The following is an 8,312-nucleotide window of genomic DNA, read 5'->3' as shown; positions in this document are numbered from 1 at the left end:
TTTGTTGTTGTTCCTACAGGATATATGTATTTGACAGAGAGAAAATGATGAGAAATCACCCCCAGTGGAAATGGCCGAGCTACAATTTCTTCTCCAGTCTCCTCTTGGGATTTTAAGTATGCATGCATATGTCTGGCATGTTCTTCAAGTTGCCAGGTTTGGGATTTGAACCACAGAGTTGGCTATGTGTGATCCAATCCCTTAACTATCACACCATCTGTTGGCCCAATACTGACTGATCTATGTTAAAATATGTTTTAACTGTCAGTATTATTAAAACATGGGGAACCAGCAGTTAGCGTAATGGCTATGTTGCTGGACTCCCACATAGTCGACCGCGGTTCGTGTCCCGGACGCGGTGGCTTAAAACTCACGCCGGGCGCGTGTGCGTGCGTGCCCAAGATCCCGAGAGGAGAATGGAGGAGAAGGGATTGCGGCGTGACCATCCCCCCTGGGGGGTGATTTCTCGCTTTCTGTCTCTATGTCTCTGTCTGGCGAGCGCACGTGCCCTATAGCGAAAACCTCTCCAAAAAAAAAAGAAACTGGGTTTGTCCCATAGAATTGTCCCTTGGTATGGGTTTTCCTGAATTCATTCTAGTGGTATTTAAATTTTCTCTTGTCTCCTGCATTTTCTATAAACTGATGGGGAGATCTAAGGTTTTTTTTTTTTTTTTCCGATCCTGTTTTGTTCTTTTTCACAGAATTAATTCATAGGTAATGTTATATACTTCCTATTCAATCACATTAGGGGCACATAATTCCTGTCTCAGCACATGTCAGGACTGATGCCAGTCTGTTCCATCCATTACAGCGTTCTCTATCAGCCTTTTCCCTAATGTCTTCAGCCACCACGAATGCCCAGATTTGAAATTCCATTAGAAGTTGCCAGCCTGCAATATCTTGTCATCCTTCTGTATCTATTTGCGGGAATTCTAAAATAACATTTGCTTAGAAAACTCAAAATCTGAATTCCCTGGGTACAAAATTCAAAGTTTCTGTATGATGGGGTCCTCAGTTACCCCTTGTGAGGGTTTAATAACTTTCAGAAACAAAAGTAGTAATAGAAAAGAAAAAAATCAACAGATCATCTTTTGCCTGAATCACTTGAATATGGACCTTTTTTTAATAATTATTTTTTATTTTATTTTGTCATTCATTTATGTTAATTTGACCAGAGAGAAACAGAGAGAGAAAGTGAGAATGGTAGCCCACCAGGTGGGGGACTTCAACCATGATTGACCACGGAGTGTCCAGAGAGCCTTAACCACCACGCCACCTTCTGGTCCCCAAATATGGACATTTTCTACTAAAGCTTTCTAGGTGATTGCTTCAAATATCTTTTATTCTGGGGTACCAGTAGATGGCATAGTGGTTAAGGTGCTAGACACTCCCACATGACTGACTATGGTTCAAATCCCAGACCTGGTGGCTTGCTCTCTCACTTTCCCTCTCTCTCTCTCATCACATTAAAATAAATAAATAAATAAAATTAAATAACTATTAAAAAAAAACTTTCATTTTGGTAGTGTAGTTTTGTTTTAGTTGCCAGAGGGTGTGTATATGCTTCCCAAGGGGAGAGGGAGAACACTCCAGTGGGGAATGCTGATGCAGCAGTCCATTCTCCATTTCTTAATCTTCTCAGGATTTGGGGTATGCATGCACATCCAGTGTGTTTTTCAAGCCACTCAGACCAGTACTCAAACTGACCGGGTGGTATCTAGGTTCCTTAACCATTTGGCAGCAGGGCTGACCTGGTGGGATAGTTGCTTGACTACAGTGTTCCTAGGTTTGTAATTTTATTTTCTAATGGAGAGTACGACAACTAGCCTATGTGCCCAGCCTGGCTCCCACAATTACAGGTAGTTTGTTCCATGTGTACTCATCCTCTCACCGAGTCATTTTAAAGCATGTGCCAGCCATCTTGTCACTTCATTGATGCTGTCTTTATATGTGTCTCTAAGACACCTTTTTTTTTTTTGGAGAGGTTTTTTGCTATAGGGCGCGTGCGCTCGCTAAACAGACGGACATAGAGACAGAAAGCGAGAAATCACCCCCCATGGGGGATGGTCACGCCGCAATCCCTTCTCCATTCTCCTCTCGGGATCTTGGGCACGCACGCACATGCGCCCGGCGTGAGTTTTAAGCCATCGGGTCCAGGACTCGAACCGCGGTCGACTACGTGGGAGTCCAGCGACATAGCCATTACACTAACTGCTGGTTCCCTCTAAGACACCTTTTTTAGGCCAGTAGATGGCACGGTTAAAGTAACTCTCATGTGGCTAGTCATGATTTGAGTGCCTGACCTGCCACTTTGAATATCACTTTGGGCACATGTATGTGTATGCTCCAAATCCAAGGAAGAGAAGGGATTGCTGTGTGGCCATACTTCCGGGGGGTAATTTCTCACTTTCCCTCTCACTGTCTGTCTCTCACTGGTAAGCACACATAACCTATGACAAAAAAAAGAAAAAGAAGAAGGAAAACATGCCAGGCATATGTGCATGTTTGCCCAAAATCCCAAAAGAAGAATGGAGAAGGGATAACCAGCAGGTGGTGTATTGGTTAAGGCGCTGGACTTCCACATGGCCGACCATAGTTCAAGTCTGTGACTCAGTGACTTGAAACTCATGCGTGCTTGCCCAAAATCCCAAGAGGAAAATGGAGGAGAAGGGATTACAGAGTGGCCATCCCCCATGGTGAGTGATTTTTCATTTTGTTTTTATATGTCTTTGATGAATGCACACACCCTATAACCAAAATCTCAAAAAAATAAAAAGGAGGGGGACCAGCAGGTGGTGTGGTGCTTAAGGAGCTGGATACTCCCACATGGCTGACCACGGTTCGAGTCCCGGATCTGGTGGCTTCCTTTCTCACTTTTCCTCTCTCTCTTTCCTTATCTGTGTTTCTCTCTGGTCATATTAAAATAAATGAGTGAGTAAATAAATAATTATTTAAAAAAAAATAAAAAGGAATCATGGCGTGACCATGCCTCACAGGAAGTGCTTCTCTCTCAGGAGAGCACATATGCCCTCTAGCAAAAACAAAAAGAAAGGTGGGTGGTGGTGGGAGTTGAGTGGGGTTTTTTAAAGATTTGTTCAGGGGCTAGCAGATGGCATAATGGTTATGTCAGTGGATTCCACATGGTCAACCACTGTTCAAGTCCTGGACCCAACAGCTTAAAACTCAGGTCCAACATATGCGTGCATGCCTAAGATCCCAAGAGGAGAATGAAAAAGGGATTGTGGCCTGGCCATCCCCCTGGGGGATGATTTCTCACTTTCTGTCTCTGTCTCTCTGGCCTGATAGGAAAAATCTATCTTGAAAAAAGAAAAAAATTATTTTATTTATTATTTTTCAACTTGACCAGAGAGAGAGATGATAGTGAGAAAGCAAGACACTAGGTCTGGGACTCAAACCATGGTTGGCCATGAGGCAGTCCACCACCTTTACCACATCACCTGCCAGCCCTGTTTTTTAGGGTTTTTTTTTTTTTTTTTTGCGAGATTTTCACTGTAGGGCGCGTGCGCTCGCCAGACAGACAGAGAGAGACATAGAGACAGAAAGCGAGAAATCACCCCCCAGGGGGGATGGTCACGCCGCAATCCCTTCTCCTCCATTCTCCTCTCGGGATCTTGAGCACGCACGCACACGTGCCCGGCGTGAGTTTTAAGCCACCGGGTCCGGGACACGAACCGCGGTTGACTACGTGGGAGTCCAGCGACATAGCCATTACGCTAACTGCTGGTTCCCTAGGTTTTTGATATAGGGTGTGTGCACATGCCAGAGAGAGACAGAAGGAAAGTGAGAAATCACTCTCTGTCCCCAGGGGCACAGTAATACCACAATCCCTTCTCCAGTCACCTCTCAGGATTTCAGGAGGACACACAGCATGCTTTTCAAGCTACCAGGTCCGGGACTCGAACCATGGTCAGCCACGTGGAAGTCTAGCATCTTAACCATTATGCCACCTGCTGGCCCTGTCCTCTACCAAACTGAAAAAAAGACACTTTTTCTCCTCTTTATTATATTTTTAAAATATTTATTTAATTTTATCCATGAGGAAGCAAGTCGCTGGGTCCAGGACTCAAACCACAGTCAGCCATGTGGAAGTACAGCGCCTCAACCACCATGCCACCTGCCAGCACTCCCTCTATTTTTTTAATTGCCAAAGAGCACATGTGCTTGCCAGACAGAAAACACCCTCATGATCATGCCACAGTTCTTTTATTCTCTATTCTGTCTTCCTGTCAAGATTTGGACATGTGGGGCTGGCAGGTGGCGTGATAGTTAAGGACACTGGACTTCCATATGGTCAACTTTGGTTTGAGTCCTGTACCTGGCTGCTTTTTTTTTTTTTTTTTTTTTTTTTTTTTTTTTTTTTTTTTTTTGGAGAGGTTTTCGCTATAGGGTGCGTGCACGCTCGCCAGAGAGACAGAGATAGAAAGCGAGAAATCGCCCCCCCAGGGGGGATGGTCACACTGCAAACCCTTCTCCATTCTCCTCTTGGGATCTTGGGTACACACGCACACGCGCCTGGCGTGAGTTTAAGCCGCCGGGTCCGGGACTTGAACCACAGTCGACTGGGAGTCCTGCGACATAGCCATTACGCTAACTGCTGGTCCCCTGGCTGCTTACTTTCTTACTTTTGCTCACTCTCTCTCTCTTTCTGTCTCACACACACACATACTCTGTCCCTCTCTGGTCAAATTAAAATAAGTAAATAAATAAAGTTAAATAAAATAATCCTTAAAAAAAAAAAAAAAAGATTTGAGCATGCCCGCACATGTACCAAGAGTGTTTTTCTTTTCTTTTTGTTTTTGTTTTTGCTACAAGGTGCATGCACTTGCCAGAAAGAGAAAGAGAAGGAAAGTAGGAAACGAACTCTAGAGCGGACGACCACTCCACTATCCCTTCTCTTCCTTTCTCCACTAGGGATTTTGGGCCTACACACACACACACACACAAGCCCAGCATATTTTCTAAGCTGGCAAGGTCCGGAGTCAGCTATGTGAGATCCAGTTGCCTTCACCACACCACCTGGCTGACCCGCCCACAGTGTTTTTCAAGCTACCAGAGCTGAGATTTGACCTGCAGTTTGCCATCTGGGATCCACCTCCCTCTACTGCTTCCTCATTTCCCCCCTCTTTCTCTCTGCTCAATTTTTAAAAATAAATTAATAAAGAAATAAAATTAGATATTCTTTTTTTTTTTTTCATTGTTCAGAGATTTTTGCTACAAGGGCACATGTGCTTGCCAGAAAGAGAGACAGAGACAGCAAGAAATCACCCTCAGGGGGCATGGCCTCACCACAATTCCTTCTCCATTCTCTTGGGATCTTGGGCATGCACGTACGTGCACCCTGCATGAGTTTAAGCCACCAGGTCTGGGACTCGAACCACGGTCGACTACATGGGAGTCCAATGACATAGCCATTACACCAACTGCTGGTCCCCCTAGGTCCAGGATTTAAACTGTGAAGTTGACCTTGTGGGATTCAGCCATCTTCACCACACCACCAGCAGCCCTAGTTTGGTTTATTATTTTTTCATTTTTAAAAATTTTTGCCAGGGGTGGTGTGGTGGTTAAGGCACTGGACACTCCCATATGGCCGAGTGCAGTTTGAGTCCCAGATCTGGTGGCTTGCCTGTGGTCAAATTAAAAAAGAAATTTTTCTTGCCAGGGACCAGCAGATGGTTTACGCTGAATTCCCATATGATCAACCGCAGTTTGAATCCTGGACTCAGCAACTTAAAACTCATGCCAGGCATTTGTGCATGCGTGCCCAAGATCCAGAGAGGAGAATGGAGGAGAAAGGATTGCAGCATGGCCTTCTCCCCTGGGGATGAAAGTGATTTCTCACTTTCTTTCTCTGTCTCTGCCTGTCTCTTTGGCAAGCATACACGCCCTATAGCAAAAATCTCTCTGAAAAAAAATATTTTTTTTTGCCAGAGGGTGTGTATGCTTGCTGTAGAGAGACAGAGGGAAAGCAAGAAAGCACTCTCCGTGGGGCATGGGCTCACAAGCACACATGCCCAGCATGTTTCTCAAGTCTTCGGGTCCAGGACTCAAGCAGTGTGGTTGACCATGTGGGATCTCGTTGACCAAGTTTGATTTTTTTTTTTTTTTTTTGCTATAGGACACATGTTCACAGAGAGGGAAAGTAAGAAATCACCTCCCAGGAACAGACAGAAAGCGAAAAATCATCCCCCAGGGGGATGGCCATGCCACAATCCCTTCTCCATTTTCCTCTCAGGATCTTGGGCACGCACACACACATGCCCAGCGTGAATTTAAGCCACTGAGTCGGGACTCAAATCATGGTCGATTACATGGAAGTCCAGCGACATAGCCATTACGCCAACTGCTGGTTTTACACCTGATGTGTTTTTTCAGCTACTGGGGATTCAAACTATGTAATCTGGTTTGTGGGATCCAGTGCTTCACCACCACACCTCCTGCTGACCTCCAGTTTGATTTTTTTTATAGAATTCTTTTATTTAGCTATATTATTATTGTTATTTTCAATTTTCATCAGAGACAGACAGAGAAAGAGAGAGGGAAAATGAGAAAACAGGCCACCAGGTCGAACCATCGTTGGCCATGTGGGAGTCCAGCGCCTTTAGTTTTTGCCCCCATCCCCCCCGCCAGCCCCTTTATTTTTTTTTTTTTTTTAATAAATTTTGCCTTGGGGATGGCAGGTGGCGTGGTGGTTAAGGGCGCTGGATTCCCATATGACCAAACTGCAGTTTGATTCCCAGGCCTGGCAACTTGCTTTCTCACTTTCCCCGCCCCTCCTCTCTCCCTCTCTCTTGTTCTCTCCCTCTCTGGTCAAGTTGAAATGAATAAATAAAGTTAAAAACAAATTCTAAAAAAAAAGTTTTGTGTTAGGTTGCGTGCACTTGCCAGAGGCCAGAGAGAGAGACAGACAGAGGAAAAATGAGAAATCACCCCCCAGGGGGATATCCACACAGCAGTCCTTTCTTTCTCCGTTCTCCTGGGATCTTGGGCACACACGCAAATGTGCCCAGCCTGATTTTCAAGCCACCAGTGCTTGAACCGCGGTCGGCCATGTGTGAGTTCAGCGATGTAACCCCTACACCATCTGCTGGCCCCATCCAGTTGGTTTTTTTATTTGTTTTTTTTGTTTGTTTGTTTGTTTTGAGAGGTTTTTGCTATAGGGCGCGTGCGCTAGCCAGAAAGACAGACAGAAAGCAAGAAATCAGCCCCCAGGGAGGATGACCACGCCACAATCCCTTCTCCTCCATTCTCCTCTCGGGATCTTGGGCATGCACGCACACGCGCCTGGCATGAGTTTAAGCCACTGAGTCTGGGACTTGGTTCTTGGGTTGATTCTATTTGGGGTCCTTTGTGTTTCTTGGGACTGGATCTTTGAGTGCCTCTCTAGGTTTGGAAAGTTTTCTTGCAGGATTTCATGGAATAGATTATCAATACCCTTATGAGTCTCTTCACCTTCTGGGATGCCTATTATCCGGATGTTTGGACATTTGATGGTATCTAGTATTTCTCATATATTATCCTCAAATTTTGGGGCAATTTTATTGGTCTTCGTGGTGGATTTTTCTAGGCCAGCAATTTTTTCTTCTACGTCTGAGATTCTATTTTCTGTGTGATCTAGTCTGTTTTTAATACTTTCAAGAGAGATTTTTGACTTTTGCCATTATGAATGTTCTGAATTCTTTATCAGACATTTCCATGATTTCCATTGAACTGCCTGTGGATGTAGAGGAGTTATTCTTTTCCCTTGGAGGAGAGGTATTTTCTTGCTTTCCCATATTTCTTGTGGTCCTGCGATGATTTCTGGTCATCTGATGGAAAGTGTGTTTCTTCCCAAAGTTCAGGTTCAATCTGAGAGTCCAGGAGCGTGCAGAAAAGGAAACAGAGAGAGAGAAACAACAGCAACAAAAACAACCAAGGAACAGAGAAAAATAGAACCAAAAAAGGTTTGAAAGTCTGCTGCCTACCATGCAAGTTTGTGGGCTGGAGGCTGAATTATCAATGGAAAATCATTTCTCCTGCTCCCCTGAAATCACTAGTTCTCAGTAGCCATGAAGATGTCTTCTGTGGCGGGAACCAGCAGTTAGCGTAATGGCTATGTCGCTGGACTCCCACGTAGTCGACCGCAGTTCGCGTCCCGGACCCGGTGGCTTAAAACTCACGCCAGGTGCGTGTGCGTGCGTGCCCAAGATCCCGAGAGGAGACTGGAGGAGAAGGGATTGCGACGTGGCCATCCCCCCTGGGGGGTGATTTCTCGCTTTCTGTCCCTCTGTCTCTGTCTTTCTGGCTAGCGCACG

This window comes from Tupaia chinensis, unplaced genomic scaffold (genome assembly GCF_000334495.1).
Source record: "Tupaia chinensis unplaced genomic scaffold, TupChi_1.0 Scaffold144150_1, whole genome shotgun sequence".
In the NCBI taxonomy this organism is placed as follows: Eukaryota; Metazoa; Chordata; class Mammalia; order Scandentia; family Tupaiidae; genus Tupaia; species Tupaia belangeri.
This window is presented reverse-complemented; position numbering follows the sequence as displayed.